Genomic DNA, 20828 nt, shown 5'->3' on the forward strand with positions numbered 1-20828 from the left:
AGTATAAGTGTTAACATAAACCATTATGAATGTTTGTATCCAAAGATTTCCTCCTCATCCCGCAACCCATACATAACTGAGAGTAAGGATAGGATAGTGATAGCAGCCCTAGCTACCATAAAGGAATGGGGGGAAGAAGAGAAGGCTGAGCCATGGCTTTACTCCTCACATCTAAGCCCTTCAGCCGTGTTAGTGAGCTGCTGTGGGGACCTCATGCTGCATCAACAGATATGTGCTCCCTGTGTGCCAGTGAGCTCCAGAAAGCATTGTGCCTGTTTAAGACACAACGTCTGCTGAAACACTTACTGGGGTGATGTACTTTTGCACTGGCCCTGACATGGGCCTGTGAAGACACGATACGTCCCTAACTAATCAAGAGTTTCACTTTGCATATTCTTAAGGTGCCTAGCCTGCTTAGCAGTGCTTCATTGCTATTACACCCAAGCTATGTGCAAGGAGATCATGGCCAACTCTAGGTTTTGCAAGACACTATGTGAAATGATATTTGGTGGGTACAATCCAGTCTACTCCTCGCCGGTCATCAAGCTTGTGGCCCGGGGCAGCACCTGCCACAAAGGGGCCACTGATTTATAATTGAGGTTTCTAGGCACTACCATAGTACAAATAATAATCAATGATAATAACTGTGGCTGGTAAGTTGGTTGTGTGCATGCCTGCAGGGCCTTAAGCAATTAAATAATTGGTTGTCTTAAATCTGATGATGAAGGAGGTATGTTTTCTGTAGAAAGACAACTATTCCCCTTACATTTAGGGGACATAACAAATTAGACTGAGGAGAATCAGGGTATTTGATTTTATGCATTTAAGATTCCACCCAACCCAGAAATGAAGAGCTCTCTTTTGAATGAAAAATGGTTTCAGAGCTGCTAAACCAGAATTGCATAATGAGCCCAAACCAAAAAGATGAACATCACCTTTTTGTCCACTGACGTCTCAGCAGATTATGCAGCATCAGTCAAGCATCACATAACAGGCCTTAAAATTTAGATTCACATTTCTGGGGGTCGGTCACTTGTCCTACTTACATCTCCATCGTTTACTTTGTCAGTCATGCAAACCGCCAACACATCTACTATTTCACAAGTAGGTTGTCCTATGTCATGCATTTATTGAATTTCTTCAGTTTATGCAATGCATCAATAATAAAACCATCAGTTCATAAAAAATCAAGTGTTAGGAATAAGTTTTTGGAAGGGTCCCTTTCCTTTTGTGGGCCCAACTTGTGTCCACATTTTTACACCCACATTTGAACTGTGGAAACCTGCCTTAAGACTGCAGCTACCCAGATGTGTGAACATCATTCATTTCATGGGCACAAATTGTGCCTGTAAACCTAAAGGACAGACCTCATCTTCAATGAAATTATGCTTCTTAACCAAATGCACACTAGTTAGATAGATGTGTATATACAATATATATGCACCCACAGGAACTGAGATACCATTTCCATGATTCCAAGATTCAATTTGATGTATGCTCAGATTCAAATGTAGAGCACAAAATTACTCCATAATGTACAGAGGATAGTGAAGAAATACAAAAGCTAAATGTCTGTTGTTCAAATGGCTGATGTTGCTCTTTCCTTGGGTTTCTCTGTTGCTATTTCTGTTTAGATGCCTCTGTCGTCTGAGTGACAGTGGCTAAGGCTCTCACAAGGCAAGAGAGATGCCAATTTTTGTAAAAGGAAATGGAAGTGCTGTTACTCAACTCTGCTGTAAGATCACTAAATCTTAAAGCTTGTCTCATAGTGGAGGTGCAGTGAAGCAGAAAATTGCTAATGCAAAGTATATAAGAGAAGATCCACTACCTGGGGATACTGTTGAAGAGTGGAAAGCAGAGGAGTTCAAATAGGAACTCACCCCAGTAGCCACTCTTGCAAAGAGAAAAGGAGGACTTGTGACACCTTAAAGACTAACCAATTTATTTGAGCATAAGAGAAGGAAGGAGGCATCCGTGGGCTGAGGAGATCACTGTGAAAATACAACGCAACTTCTCAAAAACATTTTATTACAGTATTATTCTAAGCTTAATTTTGTGTTACATGGCTTCAATCATCCTATAGTGATCAGTGACCCTGAGCCCTCTTCAGTAAAACATATATCTGGCATACTCTACTGATTCTCAGCACCACAAGCTACATCAATATACCTACCCTGGGGCAACTGGGAAATTCATACTCTTTATTTTATTTTTAAAATGTGATCATCAAATGGTTAAATTTTTCAGCTATAAATACTAACTAAATGGGCTTCTGTAATTAAGATGAATCCAATCCGATGATGAAGCCTACTTTACTATGGCTTTTTATGTATTTGTACAAAGCTCAGAACAACAGGACTCCAGGCCTGAATGAGGCCTCCTGGCACTGCTGGAATATAAACAATGATAGTATCAGCTCAACCATACAAACTCCACCACTAAACCTCAAGCAGATAAAAGATAACTAAAGTCCTTGTGGACATCCTTTTGTATGTCTTTGTGGCACAGATGTATAGTAATGGTGGTTTCTATTTACGAAGTTTCTATTGTAATGGAGGTTTCCGATTTATGCAGAATATGTCCCTCCTCCGTGCAAGATTGTGCAGGAAATGAGTGCCGTTTTAGCTGATCCTGATCCTACAAATATTTATGCTTTAACATTAATCATGTGAGCAGTTCCATAGTATATATACGTGTACAAATGTTTGCAGGAGCATAACCTTGAGAGAAGGAGAGAAAGAGAAAGAGGAAGAGAGTTTACATTTGTATACTCTTATTTTAAAGGCTTGAATTGTAACTTCTTGACTAATTGGTTGAACCCTTATTTAAGACAAAATAGTGTAAAATCTGTGGACTAGTGATAGCATCTTTTTCTGATAATGCTGTAAAACTTAATATTCACTGTTAAAATTGATTTCACACTATTTGCTCCGTACAGCTGCTCCAAAATGGGATTTTTGCTATGAACGTACTGTTCTCTTCATCATGCTGTACCAGACACCTTCTCCAAGCCAACACATACCTGTAAGGCATCGTCTATAAACCACGCTGAGGTGGCATTTTATTACAAGGTAGGCTGGACATCCTTCTTGAACCATGCTGAATTGGGCATATGTTTAAAATAAATGGAATCCGTGCTTCTTTAAGGGTTAAATAGGGCTTACACTGAAAACTTATTGCAAACGCTGAATCATTTGCTATAACATACAGCCCTCACAATATAGCTTCAGCCATTATTTGACACACACACATGTATTTAAACATAGATATATATAATTAATATAATGGACTATAACTTCACTGTTAATTAAATGAGTCAATATAATAATTCCATGCACTTTTGAATACTTAGCACTTACATAGTTTTACTAATTCATTCTCACAATATCCCACTGAAGCAGATCAGTATTATTATCCCCTTTTAACGTATGTGGTATCTGACGCAGAGAGGTTAATGGCCTGAGCCTATTCTCGCTGAAGACCATGACAAAACTCCTATTGACTTCAATGGTTCAGGATTAGGCCATAGGTGACTTTCAGGAGTGGGCCTCAGGAGTTCCTGGTCAGTGTTTCTTTCTGGCCTGGCTGTCAGAACCTTCTCCTATTGTGCCTGAGGGAAATAATACAAGTGTTATAAACACTTACAATATATTCATTTTCACAGTCAAAAGTAAATCTGTAGTATCGGAGCGCATTGGTGCATCGTTGAACCAGTGGATACAGCCAGTGGCATGTCTTCCATTCCTGAAGGCTTTACTGATCCTATAATATCAACCAAAATGAAGGGAAATATTCACAATGTTGCTGCTGCTAAAGACAGTCTCCCTGAGGAACTGTCCAGTCGATCAACCCCTTCTGAATCATGTTGTCAGCACTGATGACCAGATATTTAAAGGGACTTCAACTTGCTCAATATTTTTGCCTCCATAATTTTGGGCCCTCTATCACCTGCAGATTTTAAAATGTGGTGGCAGTTAACTGCCTGTGCAAATTATATCATTTAGACAACTTTCTCCCTGATTTCATCTGCAGCTGCATCAACTAGTCACAATTAATTGTTGGTGCAAAAGCAGAGGCTATTTTTAAAAAGGTGGCCCTAGATGTCAATCTGAAATTCCTCTTCTGCTGTTGAGCTGCCCCTTTGCTTTTTCATCTCCAGGGAATGAGCTGTTAAGCCATAACAAGCTGTCTAAGAGATGATGTGAAGTAAAGACCTTGTTCAGATGTTCTGTGTGGGTGCACTTACCATTACCCATGCAGGGCCTGAATCAGCACCACTTACTCACACAGAGCAAGATGAATTCTCAGGAGCAGCCCAACTGACTTCACCAATGGGACTGCTCGCATGTATAAGTGCTATTCAATGAAAGCAAAGTTGCAGAATCTGGCGCCTAGTTTGTAATCTTCTGGGGGCAGAGACCTATCCTCTATGCCAGTGTTTCCCAAACTCGGGACGCCTCTTGTTCAGGGAAAGCCCCTGGCAGGCCAGGCCAGTTTCTTTACCTGCCGCGTCTGTAGGTTCGGCTGATCGCGGCTCCCCACTGGCCATGGTTCGCAGTGCAGGCCAATGGGGGCTGTGGGAAGCAGCGGCCGGTATGTCCCTCAGCCCACGCCGCTTCCCACAGCCCCTATTGGCCTGCAGCGGCAAACCGCGGCCAGTGGGAGCCGCGATCAGCCGAACCTGTGGACACGGCAGGTAAACAAACCGGCCCGGCCCGCCAGGGGCTTTCGCTGAACAAGCGGCATCCCAAGTTTGGGAAACACTGCTCTATGCATTTCCCATGATGTGCTTCTCTACTTCTAGCTAAAACGACATCCCATCCATTTTTAACAAGGTGTGAAGGGTGTGCTACCCCTTTAAGGGACAGTCTGGTGCTCACAATCAAGCCCTGAGGCTAGGTTATATATACGAAAAAAGGATGCTGATGGGGGTGAGACAGTGCATCAGAAGTCATGCTGGTTGCTGCAGGCCCCAGGTCACTAGTCTAACCTAGGCCCGAGGAACTTGTTTTTCTGACTGTAAAGTGGGTTATTCTGATTTAAGTCTCTGAGATAAGGGGCTTACGGACTGGGTTAAGTGACTCCTCCCCCGACTGGAACTCTGCTGGGTGAAGTTAGTTTGGAGGCCTTCTATAAGGGGACACATTTGTCTGTTCGTTTAGTGTTGGCTTTCCCCTTCTCAGATCTTATACACAGGAGTAAAGATTATAGTGATGGGGAGTTGAGGAGGGTAAGAATAGCAACCGTTCTGACTCACTTGGCATTTGGCCTGTCGTCAAGGAGGGTTAGTACCAGAAGTGCAATGGCTCTGTTTAGGCTCCCCCAAAATCTAACAGTTGCTGACAAGAAAATGAAAAAATTAAAAGATCTGCATGCCAGCTATGTCATATTATATATTTGTTGCTACTTATACTCATTGTTCAAAGCTGGGAGAAATGTTACTTTTGTTTCCCTTTGGTCCTTCCTCAAACAAACTCCGACAGAAATCACAGCTTTCACAACATCCCTATATTCTAAGGAATTCAGACATTTCTGAATTAGTTTTTGAGTCTTTATGTTTAATAACATGGACAGCACATTGAGCAGCTCTTCAGTAAGTGTTCTCCTTCTTGACATTAAAGATGCATGAACCCTGCAGTTCATCACTGAAACCAAAGAACATTGACAACCCATGGCTGTATTTAGTACCTAGCATAATAAAAGTATTTTATCATGAGATACAAACATTTTAATGCTGTCCCGTGTAAAATTGAGCTTGTTATACAGCGAGGCACTAAGGTGTTTAAGAAGGATCCCACAATAATAAGTGTTTATTCTAGCTATAGTAGGACTTTGTCATTTGGCTTAGCTTCATATCTCCTCACCCTGTTTTTTCTTCTGTTGGAAGGAATGGTGCCAAGAATTCGAAACCCTAAATGAGGATGTTATAGGCACTGTGGTATACAAGTGAAATGAAAATAAAAATGAGATGCAAGATCAGTTCTCAATAAAGCGGTGACAACCCAGTGACAAGATGTGACATGACACAGTTCTGGCAAAGGAAAAGAGTGGAAATGGAAGAGGCAGTGAGCTGGTGGCAAGAAATTGTTTGTGATTTTGAAAAGGCGTATTGTAAAGATAAGTGAAAAGGTCATTGGACTAGAACCAGTGACTGACAAAGATGAAAAAGAGTACCGTGGTATGAAAGGCATCCTTTTATGTACAGCATCAGGCTCTTGAAAATGGGATACTGTACTACTATGTACCAGCTGCTGCTAGATGAGCTGCTAACAAAAAACTGAGATGAAAGTGACATTACACAGGAGAAACAGATAGGAAGGAAGATGAATGGAAGAAGAGCCTCAGGTATGTATACTGCTTAAAGACCTAGTGACTGAGTGAAAAATACTCACCTCTGTACGTCATCATGAAAATCTGAGAGAAAAAGCAACCTTTTAATCCCTCCACATGAGAAGACTTAAGTAGTTGCTGAAAAAAGACTGTAAGAAATTAAGGGCCAAGCGTCTTTCAGGGTTCCCAGGAAAGCATTTGCTAACCAGCTCCTTAACAGACAAAGATAATTGTGGGAACGCTGTGTAATGAACATCATTGTGGCTTCAGAAGAGGATCAAGGAAGAACTGAAGTACAGAAAAGCTCTATACAAATGTTTTTGCCATATAATGATGGGAAAAGATGATGTCTAGGAACTGATGCCATCCTGTGAAATACAATAGTTAATAGTCCCAAACTGCTGAAGGAGTTATGAAGACTTTAGGGAGGAAGAAAAGTGAAATATCAACACAGCTTCATCTTGAGTACAACTCTTTTGTTTCCAGCTGATGTTGTTGCTACTTTTGGATAGCACTCCTGCACTTAGCTTAAGTCCCTACTAAAATACTGGAATAAATATGAAAAGAATGAAGTTGTAAACATATGGAGGATAACTGAACCATGAGCAACTAGCACCATTGGCACTCAAATAGTGCAGTGATAAGAACAGTGATAGATTAGACAGACAATTCCAGACAAATGTTCATGCTTCTTTAGATACAATTCAGACAGCATGTGCAGATGGTAAAATTTGCACACACAAAATCTGTTTTGATAAATGGACTTTTTGTGTACAAAAACTATCATCTGGGCATGCAATTATTAGTGCAGCCAAGTGTGCACACTCCATCTAGGCAGGAACCAGATTTTCTCTTTCATCGGACTTCTGTGAGTTCAAAAGTTTCCGGTCCAAAAGAACAAAACCGAAAAATTTCAAAATTTCCCACAAAATTACATTTTGGGGAAAAAAATATTTGGGGGTCAATGAAAACATTTCATTTCAATCAAATCAAATTGTTTCATTTTGATGTTGACCTTTTAAAACATTAAAAAGGTTTTTGATATAAAAAAGCAATGTGTTTTTTTAAAAGTCATTTGAACTCAAAAAAATCAAAATGGGACATTTCACTCTGGTGAAAATGCTTTGTTTCATTTTATTTTATAAATGAAACTTTGTCAGAACAGACACATTTTGAAAAATGTTTTGATTTTGGCCAAAAAGATATTTTTCACTGAAAACTCATTTTGACCAAAAAAACTTTTGACCAGCTCAAGTGCACACAGATGTGAGCACATACAAAACAGAAAGCCGGAGTCTGGACAGCATCTCTTGTCTTGAATGAGATATAAGAATGAGATATAGTAGCCAGAACTACAATACAAGGTAAAGTGAAATTAATCATAAATAATGCTAAGTATGAAGCTGGACTGTTTGAAAAGTGCAATTGTCAGCAAGAGTGCTGTTGGCCAAGAATATGGAGAAAAATGAACATGTAGTTAGCATTTTTGCAACCCATACTCCTTTCAGCTAATTGAATGTGCTAATAAACAAGTAAGCATTTTAAGATATTTAAGATATTCACCATGGATGTACCATGACTTTTTCCTGAATTACACAGAGGAAACCCATTGACTTCACAGTGTTACACTTCAACATTCATGTGTATTTGCATTTATTGGGTAGATGTATGATTTAAGTAAAATGTGAATCTTATACTAGCCAATCAATGTTTGGATTATATAGTCTCCTTTAAAAGGGGGACTACAGCAAGGAAACATAGTTGTACCAATTAAATCATACTTTTTACTCTTATTTTCATGAAATGGGATTTCATAAACACATGACGCTTGTATTTTCATGTGGTGCATTTTTTCCTAGTCTTAACCATGAATTTCATTTAGCTATGTTGCACTGGATGCTTCTGTGTTCTCAGTCGGGTGCAAGATATGAAACTTCAGTAGAAATATGCTGATGTCAATTTCCATTTTATTAAGTAATATGATAATTTTAGGATTACAGGTTGTGACAAACGCAAGATTCTTTTCATTACAATGGTCTTACAGAGGTTGTGGGCATTAGCTGGCTCTCCCTGCATGTGTTTCTCATTACATGTCACCGTTTACTGACTTTTGAGTCATGGAGTTCTTTGTCTGGATCCCAGTGTTGCCCTGGGGAGAAAATAAGTGAGCCCTCAGACTATTTTCCTGTCTCTCTCCATGAAGTGGGGGGAGACTAAGCACCAGGCCGCATAGGAGAAAAAGTAGCTCACAGAACAGCAAAGAGGAAGAGATGGAACTATACATCATAGAAACTGTGAGGAGATTTGATTCATGCTAACCCCAGGTGTCACTTGACAAACCTGTAATAGATAGTAGGTTTGCTTGTTCTGCAAAACTCCATTGAAATAATGGTAGGTTTCTGAAAAAGACCTAATTTTTACCCAGTGGCAAAACTGCTGGGCTTTGAGTCTCCATGTCCAACACAAGATGATGGTCATATGACTCAAAATGAGATGGCCACCCACATCAGTGTGTCATTTCAGAACACAATATTTAAGAGACAAAAGAATGACAACTAGCTTAATCTTCTACATTGTCATTGTTGCTGGAGACCTACCATGGCTACTTTACTGTCAATAATTTCCTGCATATAACACTGAAATCAGATTAAGAGTAGCACGTCATTTTTCATCTTTTCAACCTTTCTATTTGGTCCTTTGACAACTGCAGGTCCTAGATCCACCAACATTTTAAGCCCCACATACTCCTTGTCTCCATCCCCATTCCTGGAGGCAGCAGGTGAGATAATTCCTTCCCTTCCACATCTCCTGGCAGTGAGGCTGTATTCTTTTTTCTTGATGAAGGCTTCCCACACTGAATGGTGGTGGGCAACTCAACCGTTTCATCTCCCTGCACTGCTTCACTATAGTGGGGTCTAAGCTGTTCCTTCTCCCTACTCTCACTTGCTTGAGGGAAAAAGAGAGGAGGCTGATATCTCCCACATGGGTAGAAGAAAGCCTTGCGTCTCTAAAATGCCTAGTGACTTTGGGCTCAGCTTTCTGACAGAATCTTCAGGTAAAAGAAGCTCAAGATTGGCCTCTTCACATAAGGTCTGTGTGCACTGCAAAAAAAGTTGCATTCTTAACTCAGATTAATTAACCCATGTTAAAATAGCAGTGAAGACCCAGCAACTTAGGCCTGGTCTAAACTGGGGGAGGGAGGGGCAAGCTAAGCTGGTCTAAGTTATGCAACTGCAGCTACAAAAATAGCGTAGCCGAAGTCAACATACTTAGAGCTACTTACCACGGTGTCTTCACTGCTGTAGGTTGACTGCTGGCGCTCCCCCATTGACTGTGCCTCCGCGTCTCGTTCTGGTGCTGTACCGGAGTCGACGGGAGAGCGCTCAGCAATCGATTTATCACATCTTCACTAGACGCGATAAATCGACCCCTAGATCAATCACCCCGGAGGTAAGTGTAGACATGCCCTCAGCTTTGAACGCAGGTTAGCCGCTCAAGTTCAAGTCTACAAGGCAGCTTGGTGTTCAACTCTAGCTGCTAACCTACGATGACTTTTTTTGGAATGTAGACAAACCTAAGTGACTGAGTCTGGGAGAGCAACAGGGTACTTCTTTAGTAGTGGCTTCTTGGGAGTGAACGATCGACACTCCTAAATTTGGAGGTCCTCTCTGAGCTTTGGACCTATGTCCTGGTGCTCAGGGGATCTTGTCTTTATCTGTCACTGGCTATTTCAGTGCCTGCTTCTTTCTGCTAGGAAGTGTGTAGAACACATTCTTCTTCGTGTAATTCAATGGTGACTATGTATTTGAAATGCCAGAGGTATAGATTCTGCTGTGCTCCTTAAATTCGGAAATATAATGCTACCATCTGCAGACAGATCTACAAAGTAAGGCAATGTATTCATAAGTGACCGTTTCCAGCTGTATGGAATGTATAGAAATAGTGTGATCACATACACCTTTCTCTCCCCATGATACTCAGAAATTATTGTGACCTGATGTGGGAGACATGAATGCCTCCTGCAAGTAAGACAGCAGCTTGTACAAATTTACCAGTGAAGTCAAAATCAAATGCGTAATTTATGGAACAGGTGTGCGTAAAAGAGACCATTCAAGCTCTTAATGTAACTGCTATGAGTACTGAACAATTATTTTAAAAGGTCTCTTTCAAAGCTACTGCCATGTTCTTCCTAGAGAAAGGATGCACTACAGAGTTCTTATAAATGCTGCCCACCCTTCCTTATAGCAGTTAAAATAGGGTGCTAGCTGCATATTAAAGGATTATGATCATTCAGAGGTAAGCATGCTAGAAAAGCAGCATCCAACAGGAGGAAATTAAGCAGTTTAAAAATAATAATAATAAAGTCTCCCCAAAAGAAACATTGGGGTGAAATCCTGGCTCCACTACAGTCAACGACAATACTCCCATTGATTTTGACAGGATCAGGCTTTCACCCCTGAGTTCTGGTTTCCCTTCCCCTGCCCTGCTCCCCTTCATCAGTAATGCATGCCCTGACAAACAAGCTTTGGTTTGTGACTGTAGTTGTTTCTCTGTTCAGCAGCATTGAGTAATAGTTTTGCAACTGACCTTCGCACGGCACTGACACTTTTCCTGACTTGCTCCAAAAAAAGACACCCAGACCAAGCTGTTTGATAAATCTGGTCAAGCAGGAAGGAATGTGAGGATGAAAAAAGAAAAGTAATTCTGTTTTCAGCCCAGCAGCCCCTCAGGCTTCTTTCCAGAGAAAAGACAAACACAACCAGAATGCAGAAAGTGTTTACTCTTTGCTCTTATCCTTCCCCTCATGGACCTATCCCATTCAATAAAACATGACCCAGCCATATGGTTTTGTTGTTGTTCTTGCTACCTAACTTGCTATTACATCTTTTGAGTACTTACAAATGCTCTCTATAAATGCTTATTTGCGGTCACTTACCATTCTTCCATCCTCATATGCATCCCTGAGTGCAAAGGCACCCACGCCACCCAGCAACCAAAGGGTAAACATAATCCCTGCTGGCCCCTGCTCATTGGCAGACTCACAGCAGCTGGGAGGATAAGAGGGAGGGGAAGCAGAGGGTTGGGGTGGCTACCAGATGAGTGTGCAGGCTGGAGAAGGGAATTCCTCTCAGAAAGCTCCTGAAGAGCCGCTCAAGGACAATGCTCTAGAAAGAGGCGACCAGACCAACTAGCCGAAGAGCCTGCAGAAACCCAGTGGGAAGGCAGGAAGGAGCTCAGCGCACAGCCAGAGTCAACAAATGCTGATCCAGCTTATCTAGCTCAATGGCCCTGAGCTGGAACCCAATGGAATGGGCTGGCTTGGGTTCCCCTACCAACACCCCTCCTTCCAATGGATTTAAAAGCAGAGAGAGTTTTCAGATTGTTTTGTTTGTTTGTTTGGGGGTTTTTTAAACTTGAAACAAGGCACTTTATTGGACGTAAGGTGTCACAAACACAAAGAAACAAAGGTGTGATTTTTGGTACAGAATGACATTATCCAACAGCATCATCAGACTGAGTGAGCTCAGGTGTGGATAAATTGGAGAGAGTCCAGCAAAGGGCAACAAAAATGATTAGGGGACTGGAACACATGAGTTATGAGGAGAGGCTGAGGGAGCTGGGATTGTTTAGCCTGCAGAAGAGAAGAATGAGGGGGGATTTGATAGCTGCTTTCAACTACCTGAAAGGGGGTTCCAAAGAGGATGGCTCTAGACTGTTCTCAATGGTAGCAGATGACAGAACGAGGAGTAATAGTCTCAAGTTGCAGTGGGGGAGGTTTAGATTGGATATTAGGAAAAACTTTTTCACTAAGAGGGTGGTGAAACACTGGAATGCGTTACCTAGGGAGGTGGTAGAATCTCCTTCCTTAGAGGTTTTTAAGGTCAGGCTTGACAAAGCCCTGGCTGGGATGATTTAACTGGGAATTGGTCCTGCTTTGAGCAGGGGGTTGGACTAGATGACCTTCTGGGGTCCCTTCCAACCCTGATATTCTATGATTCTATGGTTCTATAATTCTATGATTCTAGGTGCCACACCATGCCTGGCCAGAGGGGGCACCATTGCACTGACACACCAACGCACAGCATCTCATAGATAGACAGAGTCTTCGGACTGTCATAGCTCAGCAAAAATCTCTAGCTATGGGAGTGTTCAGCTGTGTGACCTGCCCTGGATGTGCCATATTTGTCTTTCTTCCACAGGATAGAAGTGACTTTGTCTGTACAAAGTGCAAGCTGGTCTCCATGTTGGAAAAGAAGGTTCAAGGTCTGGAGCAACAGGTATCAACCCTGCGTTGCATAAGAGAAACTGAAGATTTCCTGGACAGACGTCAGGATATGCTTCTACAGACAGAATGTTCTGAAGATTCAGAGCAGGCTGCATTGCGGGGACAGGAGGATGGTGAAGAAATTTGGCAGCATGTGACCTCCAGAAGAAGAAAGGGGAGTGTCCATGTACCAGCAACGCAGATACAGATAAGTAACCGTTTTCATGTTCTCTCCACAGGTACTAATGCGGAGAGTGGACTAGATGATACATCTGAGGGAAGGGAACAGAAGGCGACTCCGCCGATTGGAAGGCATGAGATACACTGTCCTAGGGATGGGGGTTCCACGACCACCGCTCCCAAGAGAAGGAGGTAGCTGGTGGTGGTCGGGGACTCTCTCCTCAGGGGGACTGAGTCATCTATCTGCCACCCCGACCCAGAAAACCGAGAAGTCTGCTGCTTGCCAGGAGCTAGGATTCACGATGTGATGGAGAGACTGCCGAGAATCATCAAGCCCTCGGATCGCTACCCCTTCCTGCTTCTCCACCTGGGCACCAATGATACTGCCAAGAATGACCTTGAGCGGATCACTGTGGACTACATGGCTCTGAGAAGAAGGATAAAGGAGTTTGAGGTGCAAGTGGTGTTCTCGTCCATCTTCCCCATGGAAGGAAAAGGCCTGGGTAGAGACCGTCGAATCGTAGAAGTCAACGAATGGCTACGCAGGTGGTGTCGGAGAGAAGTCTTTGGATTCTTTGACCATGGGATGGTGTTCCAAGAAGGAGGGGTGCTAGGCAGAGACGGGCTCCACCTAATGAAGAGTGGGAAGAGCATCTTCGCAAGCAGGCTGGCTAACCTAGTGAGGAGGGCTTTAAACTAGGTTCACTGGGAGAAGGAGACCAAAGCCCTGAGGTAAGTGAAAAGTGGGATACCGGAAGGAAGCACGAGCAGGAGCGCGCAAGAGGGGAGGGACGATCTGAGAAAGAGGGACGATCAGTGAGTTATCTCAAGTGCCTATACACAAATGCAAGAAGCCTGGGAAACAAGCAGGGAGAACTGGAAGTCCTGGCACAGTCAAGGAATTATGATGTGATTGGAATAACAGAGACTTGGTGGGATAACTCACATGACTGGAGTACTATCATGGATGGATATAAACTGTTCAGGAAGGACAAGCAGGGCAGAAAAGGTGCGGGAGTTGCATTGTATGTAAGGAAGCAGTATGACTGCTCAGAGCTCAAGTATGAAACTGCAGAAAAACCTGAGGGTCTCTGGTTTAAGTTTAGAAGTGCGAGCAACAAGGGTGATGTCGTGGTGGGAGTCTGCTATAGACCACTGGACCAGGGGGATGAGGTGGATGAGGCTTTCTTACGGCAACTCACGGAAGTTACTAGATCGCAGGCCCTGGTTCTCATGGGAGACTTCAATCACCCTGATATCTGCTGGAAGAGCAATACAGCGGTGCACAGATAATCCAGGAAGTTTTTGGAAAGTGTAGGGGACAATTTCCTGGTGCAAGTGATGGAGGAACCAACTAGGGGCAGAGCTCTTCTTGACCTGCTGCTCACAAACTGGGAAGAGTTAGTAGGGGAAGCAAAAAGAGTTAGTAGGGGAAGCAGGATGGGAACCTGGGAGGCAGTGACCGTGAGATGGTTGAGTTCAGGACCCTGACGCAAGGAAGAAAGGAGAGCAGCAGAATACGGACCCTGGACTTCAGAAAAGCAGACTTTGACTCCCTCAGGGAACTGATCGGCAGGATCCCCTGGGAGAATAACATGAGGGGGAAAGGAGTCCAGGAGAGCTGGCTGTATTTTAAAGAATCCTTATTGAGGTTACAGGGACAAACCATCCCGATGTGTAGAAAGAATAGTAAATATGGCAGGCGACCAGGTTGGCTTAACAGTGAAATCCTTGCTGCTCTTAAACACAAAAAAGAAGCTTAAAAGAAGTGGAAGATTGGACAAATGACCAGGGAAGAGTATAAATATATTGCTCGGGCATGCAGGAGTGAAAGCAGGAAGGCCAAATCATACCTGGAGTTGCAGCTAGCAAGAGATGTTAAGAGTCACAAGAAGGGTTTCTTCAGGTATGTTAGCAACAAGAAAAAAGTCAAGGAAAGTGTGGGCCCCTTACTGAATGAGGGAGGCAACCTAGTGACAGAGGATGTGGAAAAAGCTAATCTACTCAATGCTTTTTTTGCCTCTGTCTTCACGAACAAGGTCAGCTCCCAGACTGCTGCACTGGGCAGCACAGCATGGGGAGGAGGTGACCAGCCCTCTGTGGAGAAAGAAGTGGTTCAGGACTATTTAGAAAAGCTGGACAAGCACACGTCTATGGGGCCGGATGCGCTGCATCCGAGAGTGCTAAAGGAGTTGGCAGATGTGATTGCAGAGCCATTGGCCATTATCTTTGAAAACTCCTGGCGATCGGGGGAATTCCGGACAACTGGAAAAAGGCCAATGTAGTGCCCATTTTTAAAAAAGGGAAGAAGGAGGATCCTGGGAACTACAGGCCAGTCAGCCTCACCTCAGTCCCTGGAAAAATCATGGAGCAGGTCCTCAAGGAATCAATTCTAAAGCACTTAGAGGAGAGGAAAGTGATCAGGAACAGTCAGCATGGATTCACCAAGGGCAAGTCATGCCTGACTAATCTAATTGCCTTCTATGATGAGATAACTGGCTCTGTGGATGAGGGGAAAGCAGTGGACGTCTTGTTCCTTGATTTTAGCAAAGCTTTTGACACAGTCTCCCACAGTATTCTTGCCAGCAAGTTAAGTAAGTATGGGCTGGATGAGTGGACTATAAGGTGGATAGAAAGTTGGCTAGATTGTCGGGCTCAACGGGTAGTGATCAATGGCTCCATGTCTAGTTGGCAGCCGGTATCAAGTGGAGTGCCCCAGGGGTCGGTCCTGGGGCTGGTTTTGTTCAATATCTTCATAAATGATCTGGAGGATGGTGTGGATTGCACTCTCAGCAAGTTTGCAGATGACACTAAACTGGAAGGAGAGGTAGTTACACTCGAGGGTAGGGATAGGATACAGAGGGACCTAGACAAATTCGAGGGTTGGGCTAAAAGAAATCTGATGAGGTTCAACAAGGACAAGTGCAGAGTCCTGCACTTAGGACGGAAGAATCCCATGCACTGCTACAGCCTAGGGACCGAATGGCTAGGCAGCAGTTCTGCAGAAAAGGACCTAGGGGTTACAGTGGACAAGAAGCTGAATATAAGTCAACAGTGTGCCGTTGTTGCCAAGAAGGCCAATGGCATTTTGGGATGTATAAGTAGGAGCATTGCCAGCAGATCGAGGGACGTGATCGTTCCCTTCTATTCGACATTGGTGAGTCCTCATCTGGAGTACTGTGTCCAGTTTTGGGCCCCACACTACAAGAAGGATGTGGAAAAATTGGAAAACGTCCAGCGGAGGGCAACAAAAATGATTAGGAGACTGGAACACGTGACTTATGAGGAGAGGCTGAGGGAACTGGGATTGTTTAGTCTTCAGAAGAGAAGAATGAGGGGGGATTTGATTGCTGCTTTCAACTACCTGAAAGGGGGTTCCAAAGAGGATGGATCTAGACTGTTCTCAGTGGTAGCAGATGACAGAACAAGGAGTAATGGTCTTAAGTTACAGTGGGGGTGGTTTAGGTTGGATATTAGGAAAAACTTTTTCACTAGGAGGGTGGTGAAACACTGGAATGCATTACCTAGGGAGGTGGTGGAATCTCCTTCCTTAGAAGTTTTTAAGGTCAGGCTTGACAAAGCCCTGGCTGGGATGATTTAGTTGGGGATTGGTCCTGTTTTGAGCAGGGGGTTGGACTAGATGACCTCCTGAGGTCCCTTCCAACCCTGATATTCTATGATTCTATGATTCTATGGATGTCACCAGGAAACCTTGCAGAAACAAGTATGTATTCTACAAATAGAAATGCAAGTTATATGGGCTGGGGGTTCCTATGGAAAAGGAATCAAGACATTTTTGTGGATAACTCTTCCTTGAACAGGGAGCTTTAAACAACTGCTGCATCCTTGCTACCTTGTACTGTGATCCTGTCATATCTCGTAAGCTAAGCCTGGTCAGTATTTGCACAGGAACCCTCCAAGGCATATCTTGAGGCTTTAGGAAGAGATACTGGTGATTCAGTAGGTAGCAGTTATCCATCAAAGACACTATCAAGTAAGGGTTTCAGAGTAGCAGCCGTGTTAGTCTGTATTCGCAAAAAGAAAAGGAGTACTAGTGGCACCTTAGAGACTAACCAAGTTATTTGAGCATAAGCTTTCGTGAGCTACAGCTCACTTGTACTCCTTTTCTTTTCACTATCAATTAACTATCTCAGGATGCGGTTAGGATGCAGCCCACAGATGAGGGTGCTATCTTTCAGATAAAATAAAACTGAGCTCCTTACTTGTGGTCACTAAAGACAATATGCCACTTTGGGGGGGGGCATTATTTCCTGTATCTTGGTCAGATCCCATCTGTAATTATTACATTCTGCCTATCCATATTCCCCTTCAGTTTCAATTGGATATGATCTGTATGGTCTGTAGATGATCAAAAAGCTCACTTATGTGTTTTGTAAATACCATACAGACATTGATATGTGCTGAAATCCTACTTACATGCAAGTATATCGAGTAAAGTCCTGACATGGCATTTTTCTGTTTGATAGAATTCCCACCTCCAGCTCATACAAAAATCAATTACAGGGAAAATGCAACTGGACTGTGTATGTGGGCTTTTTGTAATCAATAGACCATCATGTCTCCAGCTTCTATTGAATTAGGTTTACAAAGCTCTTTTGTTCTCACCTGTCTCTGAGAAAAATCATTCATGGCATCCTACATCTCAGCAAGCGGAGACTGCATGAATCCAAAAGGTAAAACGTTCAGTCCCCAGAGAGGGTGCCAGCTGTCTCATTGATTCAGCACAGCTCTTAGCCGATTCTGAAGTAGCACTGGCATAATTTCCAGAGAGAGATGTATAATAAGGTACCACCATGCTAACTGTTACCAAGGAGAAATACAACATCTGGTCTGGAACAAAGGAGAAGTCCGTAGCTGGGGCTCAGCTTGGCTATCAGCATCCGCACATGAATGTGTGGGACACAGGGTTCAGCCTATGGCAGGATTCCACTGCCCTGAAGGAACAGATGTGGGGACGAAGTGCCACTTAAAAAAATAAAAATAAAGAGAAAAATCAAACTTCTCTTATACAGCTTCTTCTCATATTCCTCTATTAAAAAGTTAACGTCTCCCAAAGGGACGCTGCCAACCATCTTGTAGGCCTAACTTCTTTTTATCAAAGGAGACCAAGAATAAGGCCCACCCTGTGTAAACATATCGTGGGTTTCTGTATGTACTATTTTTCGTCTACTAGTTGTTAAATGTTTCATAGCACAAGCTACATAATGACGCAATCCCACCAAAATACCGACTCATAGTGACATGTTTTGGCACTGCAGAAGCGTAGGGTATGTCTATAGTACAGCCAACCACTGCGGCACATCTGGGGCACTGCAGCTGTGTTTGCTGCCACCCTGCGGTAGCACTGGAGGGCAGACACTTCCTATACTGCGGGAAGGGATTTTTCTGTCAATATAGTTAAGCCACCGCTCTGCAAGGAGGTCATTAGGTTGCCAGACAAATCCGCCTGTCGAGCGAGCTGCACTTACCCAGGGGTTAGATTGACCTAACTAGGATGCTCAGGGCGAGAAATTTGCTCACAGCCCTGAGGGATGTAGCTAGTAGTGTGCACCAGGCCTTAGTTCCTAAAGGGTGCCTATACGAACACCAGGTATGTACATTCTTGATCACCCTCTTTGGGGACTGTGAACATGATTAATGCACACCAGCTAAGGCCTAGTCTACACTTATATCTTATACTTGCATAGCTATAAGAAAAGGAGTACTTGGGGCACCTTAGAGACTAACCAATTTATTTGAGCATAAGCTTTCCTGAGCTACAGCTCACTTCATCGGATGCATACTGTGGAAAGTGTAGAAGATCTTTTTATATACACACAAAGCATGAAAAAATACCTCCTCCCTCCCCACTCTCCTGCTGGTAATAGCTTATCTAAAGTGATCACTCTCCTTACGATGTGTATGATAATCAAGTTGGGCCATTTCCAGCACAAATCTGCATAGCTATGTCAGTCAGGGTGTGGAAGAAAACTACACACCCTAGCTACATCAGTCAGGTGAGTGAAAAAGGCACACACACACCAGCGACATAGCTATGGCAAAAAATACCCAGTGTAGACACAGCTATGCCAATGGAAGAGTGCTTCCTATTTGCTTAGCTAATGACATTGGGGGAGGCGATGTTCTGACACCAGCAGAAAATCTCCTTCTGTCAGTGTATGCTGCATCTGCTCTAGGGGGCTATGCCAACATAACTCTGCCAGCATAGGCTGTGTAGTGTAGACATAGCCTTGGCTTCCTTGATCTGCAGAGCTGAATATGTAAACACTGGGATTCTGTGATCAACAGCTTGTGAATGTGATAAAAACAGAAAGATGGGGTGGCAGGAAGAGGGAGGAAAGCATGAGCTGCAGCTTTAATTAGCAGATGCATTCACACTGGGCTCTGGCTCAATTCCCCACTGATCTGATAAAATCGCCATCTAAAACAGCAGGATACTGAACCAACATAGGATTTCACAATGGTACAAACATACTAGGACACCTTTCTGCTGAAAAAAACTTCTGGGTCTTAGAACAGCACAGAAATAGAAGGAGAAGATACAGCCTCCGAACACTAATAAGAAATAGAATGGTCCCAGCTCAAGCATCTCCTCAGACACGAGCACCATGGAATCAGAAAAAGAGAGCTTGGCAACTGGGAATGACACAAAAATTTACCATTGGAATGGGAGGGGTGTGTGGGGATTGGAGGTTTCCAATCCTCTCTCTAATAAAAGTGTGAGGCCCAAGAGTGTTATTTTCTGGCCTCAGACACATCACATCAACCAAGGTTATAAACAGTTAAACCCCTGTTGTGTGCTACTGTGAGATACAAATCAGAAATAGCAACCACAAATAACACAGCCAATTAATGAAACTCACAAATAGAGACATCTGGACAGAGGTCAGAACCTTTGACAAAAGTGAGGGTTATTCTGCCTCTGACTGGGCAACTGTCAATAACCACTATCTGTGAACCTCATTGACTTTGTGTATTCAGCTGTCCAAGTAGATCCAACACCTTGAGCTTAGATTTGCTGCTCCATATGTTTTCATTGTCAGTGCCTGAACGAGCATGAGTTATTTCTGTCAATACCATTCTGGTTGTCCTCAAGAAACAGAGACAGTGTCCTCCTACTTTTGTCTGGATGTATTCTGCTCCTCTTGTAGGCCTGACCTTCAGGGATTGTTAGCCTTAGTGCTGATGGGATATCTGTTACCTTAGCAGATGAGAAGCACTTCCTGTTTGAAGTGACACTCTCTTTGTAAGGTTTGTTGCAACACTCTTATAATGTGAGATATGGAGCCCTTGAATCTGCCAAGGATTTTTTTCATCAATGTTTGTACTGACTTTTCTCCTAATCCATTTAACTGTTCACAGTAAGAGCTTTATGTGATGTGCTTGAACTGACTGTCAAAGAAAACTGATTGTGGGAGCATGAGACTCCCAGGACCTTTCTCAACCACCATCAGGATTCCTGTAGCCCCACATTGTTCTTCATCTAAAGGTACCATGCACACAAATGTGTGGTTTTATCTAATATTCTGCCCTGCCCCAGCTCCATCAATCCATTAATCTCTTTTCCCTATTGTTAAGTATGCAGAGGGGGTGCTGTAATTTTTCGTGTTCGCAGATGTGCTCACCAAGGGCACTGCTGTTAGTTCCTATGTGAGTTGCTGTCTGAAAAAAAAAAAAGTCACCCAGCTGGAGTCCCTGCAGCGACTTCTCCATGATACAAGGCAATGAGTCGTAGTTTCTCTGCCCCCCCGCCAAAAAAAAATTATAAGAGTCGATTGTTGCCGCTCACTCTATTGTGATTACGCATCCTCATCACACAATTTACATGTTCCTTATCACACAAATACGATCAATTCGATGGCACTGTCGTGTATGGTGTATGTGCCTCTCAGTTCTTTGATGGCTGCTGAGTCCAATACATGACTGACAGTCCCATCCGCACGTAGGGCACACCCAAGCACTAGCAATGATCTGAATTCAAGCAGCAGATTCTTTTCTCCTCTGAGGCCGGTCATCACAAAGCTCGATCCAG

This window comes from Lepidochelys kempii, chromosome 2, assembly GCF_965140285.1.
Source record: "Lepidochelys kempii isolate rLepKem1 chromosome 2, rLepKem1.hap1, whole genome shotgun sequence".
Taxonomy (NCBI): Eukaryota; Metazoa; Chordata; order Testudines; family Cheloniidae; genus Lepidochelys; species Lepidochelys kempii.